At 38.9% G+C, this 20,968-nt stretch overlaps 1 protein-coding gene across 7 annotated transcripts in view; it reads left to right on the top strand.

The window, feature by feature from the left end:
* Positions 1-20,968, top strand: part of ATXN1 (ataxin 1) — a 267,664-nt gene that overhangs the window by 29,476 nt on the left and 217,220 nt on the right. For 6 of the 7 annotated variants that reach the window (XM_060774857.2, XM_060774859.2, XM_060774860.2 and 3 more), the window contains exon 3: positions 20,124-20,211. The gene's annotated coding sequence lies outside the window, so the exon portion shown is untranslated. The remainder of the gene's footprint in view (positions 1-20,123; positions 20,212-20,968) is intronic. The other variant, XM_060774856.2, reaches the window with a different exon arrangement.

Raw genomic sequence — 20,968 nt, 5'->3', positions numbered from 1 at the left:
TTACAATGGACAGAATAGAAGTTATTGAGGGAGAATCCATCCCATTTCTAGGTAACTTCCTTTAGCAACTGCTACATTTGCAAAGTTCATTTTGCGACATGTTTTATTTGCATATGAATCTGTTCTGGTTTGGCTATCTTTAATAGCAAGATGACAAGGTAGTTTTTGTCTTCAAGGTAATCCTTAGTGTGTTTGAAGATACAGTGGTTCATTGACCTTAAAACTTGTGTTCTCCTTGTTAATCTCCCAAGTTCTTCAGTTTGCCTTGATTTGAACTTTATATGATATATCTGGAGTCCCTCCCACACTTCTTCGTGTTTATTCAAAAATGTGGTGACAAAGGCCAAGCACAGCACTGAACCAAGTGGAAAAAATAAACCATTGCCTCCTCCAGAGAAAATGTATAATATCACAAAGGATTACCACCTCACCCACCTCATAGGAAATTGCTACAAACATGAGCTTTTTTGTTGAATTCCAGGGCCAAAGAAGCTGATGGCGAAAACAGAAGAATGGCCTGCCTCAGGGGAGTGTGCTCGCTCCATCAATGTTCAACATTTACACAAATGACCAGCCATTACCAGAAGGGACAGAGAGTTTAATCTGTGCTGATGATCGTGCCATTACTGCTCAAGCAGGGAGCTTTGAGATGGTTGAACAGAAGCTCTCAAAAGCTCTAGGTGCTCTTATTGCCTATTACAGGGAAAATTTACTGCCTATTACAAGGAAAATCAGCTGATTCCTAATCCATCTAAAACACAGACCTGTGCTTTTCATCTTAAGAACAGACAAGCATCTCGAGCTCTGAGGATTACCTGAGAAGGAATCCCACTGGAGCATTGCAGCACACCCAAATACCTGGGAGTTACCCTGACCTATAAGAAGCACTGCCTGAATATCAAGCAAAAATGGGCACTAGAAATAATATCATATGAAAGGTGACAGGCACAACCTGGGGATCACAACCAGATACAGTGAAGACACCTGCCCTTGCGCCTTGCTACTCTTCTGCTGAGTATGCATGCCCAGTGTGGAACACATCTCACAACGCTAAAACAGTGGATGTGGCTCTTAATGTGACATGCCGCATTATCATGGGGTGTCTGGAGAAATTACATTGTTTAGCTGGAATTGCACCACCTGACATCCGCCGGGAAGTAGCAACCAATAGTGAAAGGACCAAGACAGTGACATCTCCGTCCCATCCCCTGTTTGGATATCAGCCAGCACGCCAATGACTTAAATCAAGAAATAGTTTTCTAAGATCTACAGAGACACTCGCTGGAACACCTCAGCAAGTGAGAATCCAAAAGTGGCAGGCTAAAACCCAGAACCTCAACCAATGGCTGATACCCTCCTGGGCATACAGAAAACGGGGCGACTTGGAAGGCGCTGAACAGACTGTGCTCTGACACCACGAGATGCGGAGCCAATCTTAAGAAATAGGAATACAAAGTGGAATCCACAACATTTGAGTGTGGGAAAAGCAAACCACAGTCCACCTACTACAATGCAACCTGAACCCTGCCACATGCACAATGGAGGACCTTCTTATAGCAACACGAGAGGCACTCCAGGTTCCAGCTACTGGTCAAAGGACATTTAATCAAATGCCAAATTTGCCAATTTTTTAAACTGCAGTACAACTGTTTGATTTGCTTCTCACATGATAAATAAAAATGCTGATGTCAGAAGAAGTTGTCTGTGTGACCAGCAAGATGATCTATTCTTCTTGTTGATCAGGTGTACATCCCCTACTGACATCATCAGATGTGACAGGTGGTTTTCAGGCACTCAGATGGAACTTCCTGGCCAGTGGAGAGTGATGGCAGCACACAGAGAACAAAGTGACATTCTAGTAGGTCTGAATGTGGTCCTTGCCCATCTGGATACCAGTCCCTGATGCAACATATATGTGCTTGATCCAAGACTAATCTGGGCTAGATTTACACTGAGGTAATCAGATATTACTGGAATTACTTAAGTATCCAGGCAGGGCAGGGAGATGTTATACAGCTGACACAGATGCTTTCTTTACATTCACCAGTCATGCAGGTATTCTTTTAACATAGAACTTACTTTTGAGAAGGGGATACCCTATATCAGTGGTTCTCAACCTGTTAGTCCCCAGGTGTTTTGGTCTACAACTCCCTGAGATCCGTGCCAGTTTACCAGCTGTTAGGATTTCTGGGAGTTGAAAGCCAAAACATCTGCGCACCCACAGGTTGAGAACCAGTGCCGTATACATTCACGTATAAGTCTAGAAATTTAAGTAAACAGTCAACCCAAAAACCCAAGGTTGACTTATCCACAGGTCAATGTGAATAGTACAGCTTAACTAAAAAGAAAAGAAAAGAAAAGAAAAGAAACAATTATCATCTCTTGAGTACAGTGGAAAAAAGCAAAGGTTTAGTCCATCCCAGGAACATTGATCCATCTTCTCTCTCTGCCCTAGTACCTCTTCCGGCCCTTTTAAATGCCCGAGTGTGGAAGTGTTAATGGTGGCTAGGAGTGACTGGCCTCCTGAGTTGGCATTACTGTTTTCCTTATTTAGCAAAATGAAACTTGACTTATCCATGTTTTATATGCATAAATTTGCACTTGCACTGGAGTGATATATGAAGTCAACTTATGCATGTGTATATACAGTGAGTAATACTAATTTTCTCTGCTGCCCTTTTATCTTACTTGTATATAACTATTATTTTGGTAAAGATAGGAACTTATACACTACTCTTCTCCAGTGTTTACTTTTGAATGAGTCTTCCATGTATAATTTTTGCAAGTTATTTTTTCATTAAAATATCTATTCAGAAAGAAATGTATTTTTACAAATTATGTCTTATGCAGTGAATGAATGCTAAGATATTTGTTCACTTGTGCACTTTACCAGATTAAATAGAGTCTTGGTTTTGATGTCTATTGATACTTGCATTATACAACATATATAGAAATAGTATCATGGATGTAAAATTTGTATTGAATGCAGACATAACATTTCCAAGGATGGAAAGATACTTCTGTCCTCATAGGATCATTTTGTTAACACCTGTTTTTGTCGTAACTTGTTATACAGAGAGAGATGTAATTTGAGAAGTGGTCTCCAATGGCACTATTTTTGGTCTGAACGTTCAGCAAATAGTACCTTAGATTGAACATAGATTAAAAAGTGTTAAATTTCTTCTTAAACTGAGATTAAAAATCTATAAAGAGAAATGTAGTTCATTTAAGGTTGTTAGATCAGTCACACTCAATTTATGCAACTATATTAAAAGCTAGCAAAAACGTTTAGATTTGGAGGAGGAAGTATGGTCTCAGCTATACAGTATTAACACATGTTACTATTAAGACACCCACATGTAATAAAAATAACAGCTCCCAGCACAAACGCTTAACTTAAAATGATTACACTGATGATCATACCTGGCAAGTATAACACAGTAAAATATCAAAAGTCAATGTATTTTTTTTAAAAAACAACAACAATAAAATAACTGTAGAAAAAACTACTTTTCTATAAAACATGAAGCTGTGGTGATGTATAGTACATTAAAGTGCTTTGTATATGTATTGTGTGTATGAAACAGATATGCAGCACTGAACACTGTAAATTCAACAGATAAACTGGTATGAATTGCACTTCCTGAAAGGAATAAATACATTGTAACTTGATGCCAGAATAATTGCTTCAATGGAATATAAGAATATTGTTATAAATTTGAGCACAAAAGAGACTGAAAAGAGTTTTTATACAGATGTTTTAAGTGTTGCTTTCTTCCAGTCAGAGTTGTTGAAATTGCAAGCTAGTAGCCACACTAATGCTGTGCTGAAAATTGCTCCAAATATTTTGATAGCTGGGGAAATGTGTTTGCACATACTTGACATTTAAATATTAATACTGATACCAAAACCTTGTGACCACAAAGCAGTGCTGGAGCAATAATGGAAGGGGACTTTTAAAATTAGAAGAAATATAAAATAATTTAACCAGAATTATATAAAACTTGGGATTTTATTTAAAATGTTATCTTGGGGAAACTATGGAACATAAAGAGTTTTAAGAGGAACTAAAGAATGAAAAGTAACAACTCCCTTCACTACTGCTTAAATATGCTTCTTTTGAGACATGAATAATTATGAAAGGTGCAATGCATAGTGCATTTAATGGTTTCTTAACTTGCCACATGAAATTGGCTTTGAATACATTTTTTAAGGTGGAAAAGATTAAATAATGTCTTAAAATTGGATGGTGTTGCTCTACTTATATTTTTCAATCTATTTTCCTGGTCCGGGAATAGTTAATGGAAACAATGACAAATGTTTTCTCAGGTTGGAGATCCCTTTACAGCATTAGAAGCCATGTTAATTTTTTAAAGACTATATTTGGCTTGGATCACAAATATATCTCAGTGGTGATGATAGCAGAAGCTATACAGATCATGATTTTGTGGAATATGATTTTACTCCTGTAAATTAAGAGCTTTTAAAAAGGCATTACATAGTTAACAGTTCAGTGAATTTAATTTTATCGCACATTTGTCTGTAAGTTGCTGGCCTATTGCTTCCATTCATGATTTTCTGTGTGTCACCATTAGAAACCAGTAATCCAGGAAAGTAGGATCTGGAGGCATGGTGAGGATATTAGGTCTTCACACCACTACTAGTTCTGCATTGTAAGTTTTAAATATGCACCATATAACACAAATTAGTTTAAGACCATCCCATGGATGTTTATAGGGGGAGGAGTAGAGTACGCCCTTATAGGGGGAGGAGTAGAGTATGCCCCAGCATTATTTCCAATTTTAACTTTACATTTGGCCTTCCCACAGTTTTAATTGTGTGTTGTTTTATTGTTAATTGTTGCATATTTTATTGTCTGTGTTTTTATTTTAATTGCTTGTATTGTTGTTATTATTGCTTATATTGTTGTATTTGGGCTTGGCCTCATGTAAACCGCACCGAGTCCCTTGGGGAGATGGTGTTGTTGTTCATTCGTTCAGTCGTCTCCGACTCTTCGTGACCTCATGGACCAGCCCACGCCAGAGCTCCCTGTCAGCCGTTACCACCCTCAGCTCCCTCAAGGTCAGTCCAGTCACTTCAAGGATGCCATCCATCCATCTTGCCCTTGGTCGGCCCCTCTTCCTTTTGCCTTCCACTTTCCCCAGCATAATTGTCTTCTCTAGGCTTTCCTGTCTCCTCATGATGTGGCCAAAGTACTTCAACTTTGTCTCTAGTATCTTTCCCTCCAGTGAGCAGTCGGGCTTTATTTCCTGGAGGATGGACTGGTTGGATCTTCTTGCAGTCCAAGGCACTCTCAGCACTTTCCTCCAACACCACAGCTCAAAAGCATCGATCTTCCTTCGCTCAGCCTTCCCTAAGGTCCAGCTCTCACATCCGTAGGTGACTACAGGGAATACCATGGCTTTGACTAGGCGGATCTTTGTTGTCAGTCTGATGTCTCTACTCTTTACTATTTTATCGAGACTGGACATTGCTCTTCTCCCAAGAAGTAAGCGTCTTCTGATTTCCTGGCTACAGTCTGCATCTGCAGTAATCTTTGCCCCTAGAAATACAAAGTCTGTCACGGCCTCCACGGTTTCTCCCTCTATTTTCCAGTTGTCAATCATTCTTGTTGCCATAATCTTGGTTTTTTTGACGTTTAGCTGCAACCCGGCTTTTGCGCTTTCTTCTTTCACCTTGATTAGAAGGCTCCTCAGCTCCTCCTCGCTTTCGGCCATCAGGGTGGTGTCATCTGCATATCTGAGGTTGTTAATGTTTCTTCCAGCAATTTTCACCCCAGCCTTGCATTCATCAAGCCCCGCACATCGCATGATGTGTTCTGCATACAAGTTAAAAAGGTTGGGTGAGAGGATGCAGCCTTGCCGTACGCCTTTCCCAATCTTGAACCAGTCTGTTGTTCCGTGGTCAGTTCTGACTGTTGCTACTTGGTCCTTGTACAGATTCCTCAGGAGAGAGACAAGGTGGCTTGGGATGCCCATCCCACTAAGAACTTGCCACAATTTATTATGATCCACACAGTCAAAGGCTTTAGAATAGTCAATGAAGCAGAAGTAGATGTTTTTCTGAAACTCCCTGCCTTTCTCCATTATCCAGCGGATATTGGCAATCTGGTCTCTCGTTCCTCTGCCTTTTCTGAACCCAGCTTGAACATCTGGCAACTCTCGCTCCATGTATTGCTGGATTCTTCCTTGAAGGATCTTGAGCATTACCTTACTGGCATGAGAAATAAGGGCCACTGTACGGAAGTTTGAGCAGTCTTTCGCATTTCCCTTTTTTGGTATGGGGATATAAGTTGATTTTTTCCAGTCTGATGGCCATTCTTGTGTTTTCCATATTTGCTGGCAAATGGCATGCATCACCTTGACAGCATCATCTTTTAAGATTTTAAACAGTTCAGCTGGGATCCCGTCGTCTCCTGCTGCCTTGTTGTTAGCAATGCTTCTTAAGGCCCATTCAACCTCACTCCTCAGGATGTCTGGTTCTAATTCATTCACCATACCGTCAAAACTATCCTCAATATTATTATCCTTCCTATACAGATCTTCTGTATAGTCTCGCCACCTTCTCTTGATCTCTTCAGCTTCTGTTAGGTCCCTGCCATCTTTGTTTCTTATCATACCAATTTTTGCCTGAAATTTACCTCCAATGTTTCTAATTTTCTGGAAGAGGTCTCTTGTCCTTCCTATTCTGTTGTCTTCTTCCACTTCCATGCATTGCTTATTTAAAAATAGTTCCTTATCTCTTCTGGCTAACCTCTGGAATTGCGCATTTAACTGGGCATATCTCCCCTTATCCCTGTTTCCTTTTGCTTTCCTCCTTTCTTGGGCTACTTCCAGTGTCTCAGCAGACAACCATTTTGCCTTCTTGGTTTTCTTTTTCTTTGGGACATACTTTGTTGCCGCCTCCTAAACAATGTCGCGGACTTCTGTCCATAGTTCTTCTGGGACTCTGTTTACTAAATCTAGTCCTTCAAATCTGTTCTTCACTTCCACTGTATATTCGCTAGGAATGTTAGTGAGATCATATCTAACTGGTCTGTGTATTTTCCCTGATCTCTTTAGTTTTATTCTAAATTGAGCAATAAGAAGTTTGTGATCTGAGCTACAGTCAGCCCCAGGTCTTGTTTTCACCGACTGGATGGATGTCCGCCACCTTTGGCTGCAAAGGATGTAGTCAATCTGATTTCGGTGTTGACCGTCTGGTGAGGTCCATGTATAAAGCCGTCTTTTAGGTTGTTGGAAGAGAGTATTCATTATACACAGCGAGTTTTCCTGGCAAAATTCTATCAGCCTGCGTCCCGCTTCATTTTGTTCTCCCAGACCATGCTTGCCTGTGATCCCTGTTGTCATTTGACTTCCCACCTTGGCATTCCAGTCTCCTGTAATGAAAATAATGTCTCTTTTTGGTGTATTATCCAGTAGGTCCTGCAGATCCTCATAGAACTGATCTACTTCTGCTTCTTCAGCAGCTGTGGTTGGGGCGTATATTTGGATCACTGTAATGTTGAAAGGCTTTCCTTGCACTCGAATTGAGATCATTCTGTCATTTTTTGGGTTGTATCCAAGCACCGCTTTAGCGAATTTCTTATTAATTATGAAGGCTACTCCATTTCTTCGATGTTCCTCTTGTCCGCAGTAGTAGATCTGGTGGTCATCTGATGTGAAGTGGCCCATTCCAGTCCATTTCAGTTCGCTGACCCCCAGAATGTCTATCTTTAGTCTTGACATCTCACCAATAACAACATCCAATTTGCCCTGGCTCATAGATCTTACATTCCAGGTTCCTATGGTGTGTTGATCTTTAGAGCATCGGATTCGTCGTTCACCTCCAGTACCGTCGGCCGCTAGCCTTCCTTTCGGCTTTGAGCTAGCTGCGTCATCACATCTGGGGCTAGTTGAACTTATCCTCTGCTCCTCCCCAGTAGCATTTTGGCCATCTTCCGACCTGGGAGTCCCATCTTCCAATGGCATACCGACATATCTCTGGTTGTACTGGTCCATTTAGTTTTCTTGGCAAGGATACTGGAGTGGTTTGCCATTGCCTTCCCCAGGGATCACGCTTGGTCTGACCTCTCTGCCACAACCGTCCCGTCTTGGGTGGCCCTTCACGGTTTCGCTCATGACATCATTGAGGTGCTCAAGCTCCAGCGCCCCGTCAAGGCGGTGATCCTTTGCTGGAGTGGGGAGATGGTAGCGGGGTACAAATAAAGTGTTATTATTTATTATTATTACGCCCTTCAAAAACTGTGTTTTGCTCATATATTTAATTTCTTAATATTTTATTGTACCAGTTTATAATAGGTAATTTTATCACAGGTAGCATAAACAGTTTGAGATAGAAGACTATACCCATGACACTTAGTGATGAAGATCCTTTCTCTAATGATAGGATTTTATCTTGATTGTAAATAAATTTGCTTTTCCCATTAATCCCATTCCCTCTTTCTTTAAAGCATCTGTATTTTGGAAGAAAGGCCAGTCAAAGAAGCTACAGTTCCAGCGATTACTAGCATATAGGGCACTCTAGTTGAGAGACATTTAACCTCCTCCTAATTAAAGAATACTCTTCATGCATACAGCTATGACATTGCTTCATGCCACATTGAGAAGAAATTGTCTGAGAATGGAGCACACATTATAATTGTCATGAAGAGCTCTATGATATTAACAATTAGAATTCTCAAACTGCCCTAATGTCATGTGCCTAGTAATAGCTGGGAAGGAGGTGTTTGGCTGGATCATAGAAAATTGTGTGCAGTAAATAATTCTCTAAGTCTGGCCATAAATCACTTGTTATAGCTGGCAGAATCTTTTAGCTTGTCCTTCACCCTCTCACCGGTTTGAGGTTTTTCTTTGCTGTTTCCATAATATTCATCCAGGAAACTTCAGTAACTGAAAAGGTACTGGAGGATAGCATTAATAAGTAACAGAGGAGCTTGCCATACAAATTCAGCTGGGGGGAGGAAAAAAAGGGTAAATAGAACTAAGATATTTTAGATAAATGAATCAATGATGTAGAAAGGAGGAAGAGTGAGAAATAGGAAGAAGGGGAAATGTAATAAATAAAAGATGTGCATGGAATAACTGTACAAAATCTACTCTTATAATGGATTATAATGTATCTAATAACATTTAAAAAACCATAGAAACCTAGCAAGTAGGACCCAGAAAACATGTGCTTGTTGAGTAAGATCATTTGCTAAATGGAAATCATTAGGATTTCACCAACCACGCAGGAGTCCTTGGATCAATGGGACTGGTTGTGTAACTAATGGAGTACACTTACACTTACTGCAGTGTTGTGTTTTTAAGTGCAAAGAGGAAGAGTTGTTTTTGCCTGAAGCAATACATCTTGCATTTCAAAAACAGCTTTTCTCTTCCTTAAACCGTTAGAGAACATCTTCTGCTTTCCCTTAACTGTTAGATTTGCTGAGGATTTATTGGTGAGAGACTTAGACAAAAACTTTTGAAAATGTAAGCAGATGATCTAATGGACTGATTCTACTCACATATTTACTGACACTCTTGAACTCAGAAGCTACATTGATTCTTTGGACTTGTCTACCCTGTTGAAAAATAGTCTTCTTGGCACCACATTTTCCTTGCCACAGTGACTTTGTTAATGTCACATACATCACTCACATCCAAATATTTCCACACATGCACCTTCTTAAAAGAATTCAACCTAGGTAACAACCACTTCTTGGTAGGAATTCTGTACACTGCTAACTTCTCTCCCCCAAAAAAGCAGTGAAGTGAGGTTGCTTGGAGGGTTGGCCGCATGACCCCCAAATCTGGATTTTCTATAAAACTGCAAAGTAAAAAGCAAGGTTTTTTTTAACCTGATTAAATACTAGAGGACCATAGTGCAAGAATCAAGAATGCCATGTGTGAGTACTTATGAAGTGAGGCTACTTGTCCGAACATATTTTTCCCTACGAACCAGCTTGGAGACTAATATGATCTGGGGACGCCCTGCTCTCGGTCCCACATGCCTCACAAGTATGGCTGACAGCAACACACCTGGATCAAGTTGTTGCATCAGCCATCTTCCATTAGGGGGTTAGCTTTGAGGACATGTTATACCTTCTTGTTAGAAAAATAGGCAGCTTTGTATTGTAGTTCTTTAAGAATGTTTGGATGAATACCATCTGAACCTAGTGAGTTATCTCTGTGTAATTTGTTCTGGAACCTGTTTTCTTATCACATTTATCTCATCACTGCATTTTTTCCTTCCTGGAAATACCAGTTCAGGCATGGATATCTGCTTCATTTGTTTTGATGCTATTAGTGATAAATCCTGTAAAATCCTTCTTTGAATTTTGTATTTTATTATTGTCTTTCTTTTGTGCATAGAAGTAGCACTTTTCTTTCTTTGGGAAAAGGTTCCAGTTTCTGAAGGAAACATTTTCCTGTGAGAGCTTAATTGACACTGCATATTAACCATACTGCTCATTTGGACCTGCCAATGGCATTTTACACATGATTCTTGGCATTATTTCAAACCAACGGTTGCCAAACACCACATTGCAGTGATTCCACTGCTTTTTTAGTGGTGGTACCATAAGGTAGTATTATCTGCTTTTGGTTTTACACCGTGGTCCTTCATGAGTGCTTGTCATTAAGGTCTGGCATGAATATGAGGACCAGTTAGCAGTGCTTTGGCTTTTTCTTTCCTTTTATGATTACCTAGTCCTATTTGTGCATGTGTTTAGCCAAACAGTTAGGATTGTTTAAAGTTGCCTGCCATTAAATTTTGTTTTGTTGAAGCAGCTTTGCAAAGTATTAATTATTCTTGTTACCATGGCTAACTGATGGGTGATCATAGAATTGGACCACCATCTAGGCACAAATGAGACAGGCCTGTCTCCTTGTTCATCTCTCTCTATCAGCTTCAGCTAATCTCCTGGCCGATTACAACATTTTTTATATTTTGAAATTCAACTTCCTGTGATGACAGTTTCATTCCAACCACAAAGAGACACCTTGGTATAATTTTTACTGAATAAGGTTTTATTTCCTATTACTGCTTCGATACTTGCTGTGTCCAGGAGTGCCTCTATCCAGTTTCAGTTTCTGTACTTACTTATTTAGGCGATCCTTAGTAGCTCGAGGATCATGGTCTTCCAGATGTGGTGTCTTGGCGGTGGGTCTGTAGGTGGCTGAGGAGCCTATAATTTATCTGCATGTTCTCTCGCAGTCCCGGTCAGGGTTGGCTTGATGCACCTTCCTGTTGCCACATTTCTCCCTTTCACCCTCCATTCTTGCTTCTTTGAATTCTGCAGCACTGATGGTCACAGCTGACCTCCAGTTAGAGTGCTCAAGGGCCAGCACTTCCCTGTTCTCGGTATCAATGCCACAGTTTTTAAGGTTGGCTTTTCCTGTCAACCAACATTCCGTTTTCTGTTCAGTTGCTGTACCAGTGACATGAAGGGGGACAGATTTGGCCACAGTGGTTTGTATCTTAATTATCACTTGTAAAAACCACTTAATAACTCTTTGTGGCTATAGGTAGTGTAAAGTGCTGTGACCTGACTGTTGTCAGGTATGCAGTTAAAGATCTCACAGTTTGCAAGAACAGTATTGGTTTCCCTTTTGCTTCCCAGATCATTTGAGGATGGCAGATTTTGGCCTACAAAGCACTGAATAACTTGGGGCCAGAAGCTCTGAATCCCTTCTTACTTTTCAGTTGAAATCCTTGATGGAGGCCTTCTAGTGTGTTCTGCTATTCTTCGGGGTCAGATTGGTGGGTAAAAATGACAGGGCTTTTTCCATAGCAGCATCCTAACTGTGGAAATCCCTCCCAAGGGAGATCATGGTGCTCCTTGTTTTTTGAAATTCAGTTGGACAACTAAGACTGTGTCAGTTTACATGAACTTGGCCCATTAAAATTGTGGGTGGTTGATCTGACTGTTTTAACTTATTGTTGTTTTTAAACAATTTTAAAGGCTTTTATGGATGCATTATTTTAAATATTTTAACTGTTCGACCCTCCCTTGAAAGCAATATAGAAATTCTTTAAGTAAATAAATAAATAAATCAGTGAATACATACTTAAAGATTACTGTCACAAACTTAATGGTGTAGAAGTGAGAGTCTAATTGGTTTGCATTTATGCAGTTACTTATTGTAGTTAGTACTCCTGTGGACTTCCAGCAACTTCTTAGTTATAAGGTAGTTACGTGCTGGCATGTATTAGATAAATCATAGAGACATACATTCTAAAATTCATGAAGGGACTGTTATGATTATTTACTCTGGCATTGTAACGTAACAAAGGATATGGAACTTGAAAGTAATTCCTATATTTTGCTTGTACTTTCTAGTTGAGTTAATGTTCCAGCATTTGATTTTGGGTGAGGGATAATGTACTGCCTTCTTAGGTTAGATTAGCTTGTTCCCATGACTAATTTCTTCTAGTATAGAGTAGCTGATAGTCTTACATTTTCTAAAAAAAAATCCTACTTTACTAAATCCTGTAGAAATTGGCATATGAAACAGATTTGTCATGGTTATTTCAAGCTGAAACTCTTGCTGTTTAAAGTTTGTCAGTAAAATTTCTCCTCCTAAGTATACATCATTTAGTAATTTTAGTAGGAATAGGCAAGTAATTTACAGATGAAATACTTACTTAGGCGATCCCTCATTGTCCGAGTGTGATGGCCTTCCATGTACAGTATCTTGGCGTTGGATACGTAGGTTACTATGGATCGCTATATTTGACTAGCATGTTTTTCCATAGTGAGGGCATTGGTTTTCAGGTGGAAGGCAGTTCCGATCAGTGTTGGTTTGACATGCCATCCTCTTGGCTCATTTTTCCCTTTCAACCTCCATTCGTGCCTCTTCGAATTCCACAGCACTGCTGGTCACAGCTGACCTCCAGTTAGAGCGCTCAAGGGCCAGGACTTTCCAGTTCTCAGTGTCTATGCCAAAGTTTTGAAGGTTAGCTTTGAGCCCATCTTTAAATCTCTTTTCCTGTCCAACAACATTCTGTTTTCTGTTCTTGAGTTGGGAGAATAGTAACTATTTTGGGAGATGGTGATTGGGCATTTGGACAATGTGGCCAGTCCAGCAGAGTTGATGGTATAGGATCATCACTTCAGTGCTGGTATTTTTGCTTCACACTAACATTAAAAAGGATCACATGGAGTCAGTGATTTGTGGTAGATATGATGAATATAGATTAGTTTAGAGCAGGAGTGGCCAATTGTGGAGGAGGCATTCCCAATGTGCCCCATAGTGGCCCTCACTATTATGTTGCTGTGTGCTAAGTATGTCAGATTGCTTTTGGCCACTCTTTTAGTTGATTTTCAAACCTTTATGTTTTAGTGGTTTGGGAGAGCCAGAGGTGGGGGGAAGTAAATTCATCAATTTGCAACTTCTGTTGCTGTTGTTGTTGATTTGTTGAGGTTTTAGGATAAATAATCAAATAATTGACATGAAATTTAATTTTTGTAGGGTTAATTTTTGTAGTCTGAGAGCTTTACCCACCCATCTCGATAGAAATCATCATACCATTTCATTTGTGGGTCAGTGATACAATTTGTCATTATGGTTCCAAAACATGCCACAAAAATCAGATTATTACTTTAGCAAAGTCTAGCATGATATTTGATGGTCATATATACATAGTAAGTGAAAAAAATAATGTTCTTATCTGCTTTTTGTGTTAGCATGCTGCAGCTATTTCTCATCCACATGCTCTCTGTTGCACACTTGCATAGCTATCTTTTGTTTGCAAATCTGTAGTATTTTACCAGCATTTTGTTTCCACATCTGTGCCTATTTTTAAAACCTACAATTCAAGCTTCAGTATAGAAGTCTTTCATCTCCCTAGCCTGTATTTTCCTCCCCAGAAAGGTTGCTATGCCAAAGCATTTTTTTTTAGTGTTCAAGTCTGTTGGCTTCCACAATGGGAAAAATAAAGAATAGGGGCTTAATAGATTTTGCCCTTGGAGATATTCAGGAGAAAAAAATTACTACTCTTGGCAGAAAATTGCCACTATTCATAATACTGCGTAGTTGGTGGTGTTGATTCTGATCTTTCCAGAATATAAATGAAGAGCTTCTTAATGTCTGAGCATATTATGACATATGTGGGAAAGGGTTCCCCCCCCCCCCTTATCCTGATGAGATTTCTTGGTAAAATTATTGGGTAATCCTAAACTGTGTAAATTCCGAGAATTAGCATTTAAAGATAATAGCATTTAAAACTGTTGTAAGGTTTATATTAGAAATTCAGCATCTCATATTCTCATTCATTACAAAGTAATATTGTTTTTCTTAACATAAAACATACTGGTACATTGAGGTCAAATTGGTGAAAAACAGGAGTGGTTGAATGTTAGCTCATATATGTGAATGTTAACGGAACTGAAGTAATACTGAAACTATTGTGGGAGGAGAAGGAAGAATGAGATAGTCTTAAAGAAGAAAATGTTTCATTACATTCTGAATGTGTAATTGTGTCTTCCATCTTTGAATGAGAATGAGGACTAAAACATTGTATTTGAATATACTGTAGTATAATGTCATCTAAATTATTTTTCACTTTCCCTAGTTCTTGCTTGTATACTGTTCACATTTAGCAAAGTGCTATGTATGATCTCTGAATGTAGCTGATCAAAAACGTTCCCAGTACTCAAATGCTGCCTTCTCTAATGTGGTATTCTCAGATGTTTCTTAGTCAGCCTCAACCAACATCTTATTGAAGTTGTAGCCAGGTACATTTGGAGGACTCAGATTGGAGAAGACTGCTCTGATAATATAATTTTAATATTTTCTTAACTGCCCAAAATACTGCTTTGCAGTAACTGAATTTTACTATCATTATACAGGCATGTGTCATATTTATAAAGTCACTGAAGTGTTGTGCCATGTTTTGTTTTAGAAAACGCCAGTCTTTGAGCTGAAATTTTAATGACTTTCCCCTTTCTGCTCTTTTATGGATGAACAGAACCATGCAACTTTTCAGAGTTCCTTCTTCCTCAACCTGTTCCTAAGCGGGCAACTTTGTCATACAGAGATGAAGCCATAATCAAGTGGTTTTTGAGGAAAGTCAAGTCTTTGGTGAATTCATAGGAAACTGACTCTGGTCAACTGAAACTGCTGGTTTCCTATGAATGTTCCTGCTTATGGTTAGACCATGTCACACCACTGTGACCTCTATAACAGTGTAAATTTATTATAAGATTCTTTTGTGGATACCAGCATTATTTCATACATCATAAAATCAATACCGGGTGAGGAATACCTAGAGTTATTTTAAGATAGGTAGTAACTGTAAGGAGAGTAATAAGATTTCACTGCCAGCAATAAACGTAGGAACTCCACTTTGCCCACGTATGATCTTGATAAGTGTTGATGTTTTCTTAGTTCCTGGCCTGTTTTGTCACTACCAGCAATACACTTATGACTCTAGCATGTTCACCTTTTACATATATTCTTTGTCAATGTTAATTCTTACTCAGTGTTTGGGCAGTTTTGTGTGCATGTGGGAGAGAGCTGTGCTAGTTGAAGTGGAATGAGAATTATGTTTGATAAATCTGCTCTTTGGGAGTATAGTGGTGGACCCCCATCATGATGGGTTTCAGGCTCAAAAGTGCTTCAGAGTAAGTTTTCTTGTCTAGATGTACACATTGTGACTGTGCTCAGCATTACTTTCTAGTGTCCTTGCTCAGAGTCATACTTAACAATCAGTATTCATCATACTTGCAACATTAGGAACACGTTATACAGAGCCCCAGTGCCCTCTTTAACTGGTTATGATCTACAAGTTGTTTTCGATTTAGTCCTAAATAGATATATTTATCTATTCCTTAGAGGCTTTTCTCTACTTCTGCCTCTTTCATCATCTGAAGAGTCTCTTTTGTACAGTGTTTGCTCAGTAAGTTACAACAAGGGCATGAAGAGATATCTTCGCTGATTTTTCTCTCGTTCTAGAGCTCTTTTTCTTTTAAAACTTGCCAAGGATGGCATTTCTGGAAAGATTGTGTTAGACTGTTTTGCCAGAGCTGTGTTAGACAGTTGCAATAAAACAATAAAGAATATTGTGCCACTTGAATGTAATCAAGTTTTATAAGTTTTTGTGGACATATTTCACTTTATCAGATGCTTGAAGTGTTAATCTCAAATTGACAGATCTGTGTATACATGCCTGGGGGATGCTAGGAAAGGAGGAGGTTGGAGGGGAGAAGACTAGAAACAGCAAGTCAGAGGCAACTGAAATACAGAAAGTATAGACAGTGATAATTACCTTATTAACAGTTGCAGTTCACTAAGTGTTAGTTGATGACAACAATACTATTTCATTGGTACAGTGATTAGCATGTACAGTGTGGTTTTAAAAAGTGTCCTTATTCAGTCCATTGGAAATAGAGTTGAATGTCTATATGCATTGTAGTTCAACAATTTTGAGCTGACATATCTTTTGCATTCATTTACTCAAGATTGGACACCTTCATGTCATTAACAGAGTTACCTGGGAGGGTGATGTGCTCTGCTGCAGTTACAATATATTTGAATATTAAAATGTCTTATGTCAGATTTGAGCCCAGTTATTCCAGGAGGAGTGTGCAGACACAGGCTGTAAGACTACATGTGGCCCCATGGCTTGTTTTGGGGCTCTTAGCCTCTCTGGGTTCCTGTATTATCTTTTTTTTAGAAAAAAGAAAAAGATGAATGCTGGAATGCCTTTCCTAATTATTTCCATGAGAAGCTATTCTCCTTTTACATAGTCTTCTGGGGTCCATGCACTGTTTAGCAATTTCAAAATTGCTGTTTTCAAAACCCAGAAGTGGATTTCTGTTGTTGTCTCCTTCTCTATTCTGGTGGGAGTGGTCTTGCATGGAGGGTTCCAGGTGCGGAAAATTGGTTCTCAACATTGCACAATTGTTCATTCCAACTTATTTAATTCTTTCTACTTGGAGACTTCTCTATTGGTGTTGAAGAAGACTATTGCTCACAAATAATTACACATATCATATTTGGTATATGAATCTTTGGGATTCTCAATAGTTTTGTTAGATATAAAGTCATGTAATTTCAGAAAGGTTTATTCCAGGTGTTTCAAAATGATGGGCCCAGTTTCAAGGGAGTATATTTCATGATTAGAGGTGTGCAATTCGGCCAAAAGACATGCCGTTTTGGGGTCCATTGTTGGCTAACCCCTCATTCTGTTTACTGGGAAGTTACTTGAAGCAGGAGGGGTGTTGCCGTTTTCATTCGGCAAATATTCAGTCCGTTGGCTACAATGAAAAACTTTAGAGGCGCAATCCCCAGTAATTTTAAGGTCTATATACATGAAACATACCTCACTTTTAGATCCCATTTACAACTGCAGGCCTGCCAAGTTTCAAAACAATTCACCAATCTTCTGATTTTTTAGAATTATTTTAAGTTTTAATCATAACATTTTTTAAAATAAGATAAAATGCAAGAGAGGGTTCTGGGAATTGTAGTCACCGGTTGTGTCCATTCTCAGCCAATCAAGACACAACCAAGCTTTTTATTGGCTGAGAAACACACATAGAGAGAAACTTCAACTCCCATCATGGTCCGAGAGGAACGCAAGACCTTTCAATGCCTATCCCATGCAAGTGCTGCTGGGGAAGTGAGTTCCCAGCAGGGTCCTTTCTGGAGAGCCTAGAAAACTTTCCAAAAAGAAATGAATGGATACTGCTGCTACTGCTGCTGAGGTGGAAGAAAAAGACGACTCAATAATCCCATCTTCTCCAGGAGCTCTGCGGCAGACCCCTACCTCAGGAATATTGCAGACTTAACTCCATCTTCTCCAGGAGCCAATAAAATGCGTCTCTATTACTCCATTTTGCCTGTCTTTGCGGTTCCCTCCTCCCTGTTCAGTTTTTTTTTTTTTTTGAGATTATATAAAATGGACCACCGAATATTACAAATCATTTTTATTCAAATGGATTCGGGCCCAAGCCTATTCATGATGGCAGCATGTTACAATTACACAAAAAGTTACAAATAGTTCAATGGTTTATCAGATTTTACAAACCACTCTGCTGACATTGTTGGAAAAAGATCTGCTGTAGGCCGATCTGCTTTAGTTAGCCTAATAAACTCCATTTGACAATAGCTGACATTGCCATCTTGGGGAAGACTAAGGCTAGGGGCTGTTTGTGTGCTGGGAGAAGCATCTAGTAGTAATAATTTGAAAATCTTATGTCCCACCCTTTCAAGTGTTAAAAGTTTCATTCATGGGTGTTTCATGTTTGCAGGAATATAGTGATTTAAAACCAGTCTCGTCTTTTTGAAACACCCTGTACTTTTCCTGGTATCTTGTATGCAACAGGTTACTGTTCTGCAATTGTGGAATAATTAAACTGTGTTTACTACTACAGCTAAATGTACAAAATTAGAATTCTGTATTTGGTATCTTCTGCATGACACATACTTATGTATATTAAAATAAATAGCTGGCTGATCACTATATTAGAATGCAAAAATATGACAGCTAAATATAATGAATAAAAGAGTTACAAGGCTGTTGTTGTGTAATATAAGTGCAACTTGTTTACTAGTTTTTGAAAATATCAAATAAATCTGTGGTATTTGGGGCAGAGTGCAGCAAAAGGAAGATTAACAACACTCAGCATAAAGTAATGTTGCTCATACATTAGGATGACTAAGATAAATTAAGAAACAGGACCTTATCAGTGGTGGTCTCTTGTCTAAAGAACTCCCTCCCCAATGAAATCAGATCAGCCCCATCTCTCTTGACCTTCAGGAAAAAAAAGGTTTTAGGACCAAGCTTTTGACAAGTAATTGGAGTGGTGCAAGAAGTGAACATGTAGCAATGTGTTTGACAAATGGATTATGTTTTGGATGGCATGATTTTAATAGATGTTTCAGTCATTCATATTTTATTTGTGTGGTTTTAATTGTAATTATTGTATTTAATGTATGTATGTATGACATCAAATTGCTGCCTTTTGTAAGGCCGTCTTGAGTCCCCTCAGGGATGAGAAGAGTGGGATACAAATATGGTAAATAAATACCGAACAGCCAAGAAAGCAAGTGTCCCTCACTTCATAGAGAGGCTGCCTCAGACTGAATAGATAATCCTGGCTATATTTGCTTGTGGCCATTCTGCATCCAACTCCCCCATTACCTCCCCTCCCCCAAGGGCCAATAGCCACTAAATGCAGGTGGCTGGATCTGTGCACGTGATGTAATAAGGCAACAATATGAAAACCATTGCCACAACTCTTCTTATATACAAGGACAATAGGCAATTAATAGTTGGTCATTTTTTCATCTTCCATTATTTAGACAAAGATGGGAGTAGATCTCAGCCTGCATTTCTGGGATAGAAAACAAAGGAGAGCACTCATGGTAGGTGTTATGCCTGATGGAAAGGTCAGACTGCAGGCTTGAAAGCTGGTGAACAGGTAGATGAGATCCCTATAAAGAAGAGGTAGAAATTCAGAATGACACTCAAATAATTCTTTGTTATGATGTAATGGGTCTGGTCTGTTTTAATTTATTACTGCCTTCATGACTGAGAGATGACAAGAACTATTTTGAGGATATGATTAACATAGCTATCAGATAATACATATGCGCTTTACATTATGATTAAATAGTTCATATGCAAAACAGTGTCGAATTTGTAAAAAGATGGGCACTCCAAGATTTTTCCCCAGTCTGAACCATCTGCATAAATACATGGTTTACACACACACACACACACACACACACACACACACACACACAACATGCACACAGAGAGACAAGCATATGAACATAAATAGAAGGATTAAGGAACATGTAGCTCCTCCTTGGCCACATGTGGTCTCAAAGGCCCTCTATTCCCACCTTTTAACTTTTAAGATTCAGAATGCTCCTCTCACTTTCCTTAAGGTGTGAATGATGTTTTGCTTTGTTTGTTTAGTTCTTTCTGCTGGATGGTTTTGGCCAGTGCTTTTTCTAAAAGCAGAAGTGAACAGATTCAAGAAAATCATTTGAGGAAGCACTGCCCATCAAGGTTCAACATGGGGTGTTGACTGCCATTCCTTATATGGTTGCCCTGTAATTGGGATTATTGCATTTTCTCTAACAGTGTCTTTTATTTCTCAGCAGAAAACTAGCACAGTGGTTGAATATTTCAAGACTCAGAGGATTTTTACATCAAAGAAAAATAGGAAAAGGCCTTGCTAATTATTCAGTAAGTACGCCTTTTAATTTTAACTTTTTATGTTCATAGTTTATATGCTAGTAATGCCCAACTGAATTGCAGAGAAGAATGAAAAGGAACAAAATGATATCCTTATTGTTGTCTGTTATAGCTTTGATGGGCTAGAAAAGTGGTCCTCCTGAGATCAGTTTGAATGGAACAGCATGGGTGAACTTTGGAGGTCAGAAAGTTGCAAACTCCTCATCTCCAAAGGCAGCTTTTAGTTGAAGCACCTTTTTCCTGGAACAGTTATCCCAAGGAAGCTTGTCTGTCTTTCATTATTCATGAGGCAGTTTTATTTGTGACAGTTCAGAACCTCATGGGAACCTTGGTAGCCATGCACCATTCTCAACATGTCATATGCAAAATGTAACCTGAGTATCATACTTTGAATGTGTTGTTTTCATTGGCTTAAAAGGATATTGATATGCTTATAGGGGAAATCTTTGTGACTTCCTTACCGAACAGATAACTTTGTGGTGAATTTTAGCTTATTGCAGTCTAGCCCCTCTGCATAGATGAGGACCCATTAGAATAGTTCTAAAATGAAAAGAAAAAAAAACATGTGAAGGAAATTCAGAGTAATGTGTCCTAGCTCATGAATGTTAAATTAACTATGTTGCCATATGGTCCATTTGGGGAAGATCATCTCATACTATGTTTGATGCTTTCATGGTACCAACTGAAAACTTTGCTCCAGACGCTTTATAAATTTTCTATTACAAAAATCTCAGTCTTAATGTTATGT

The sequence above is a fragment of the Anolis sagrei genome, chromosome 4 (genome assembly GCF_037176765.1).
Source record: "Anolis sagrei isolate rAnoSag1 chromosome 4, rAnoSag1.mat, whole genome shotgun sequence".
NCBI lineage: Eukaryota > Metazoa > Chordata > Lepidosauria > Squamata > Dactyloidae > Anolis > Anolis sagrei.
The sequence above is the reverse complement of the archived record's forward strand: the minus strand, read 5'-3'. Positions and strand labels throughout refer to the sequence as shown.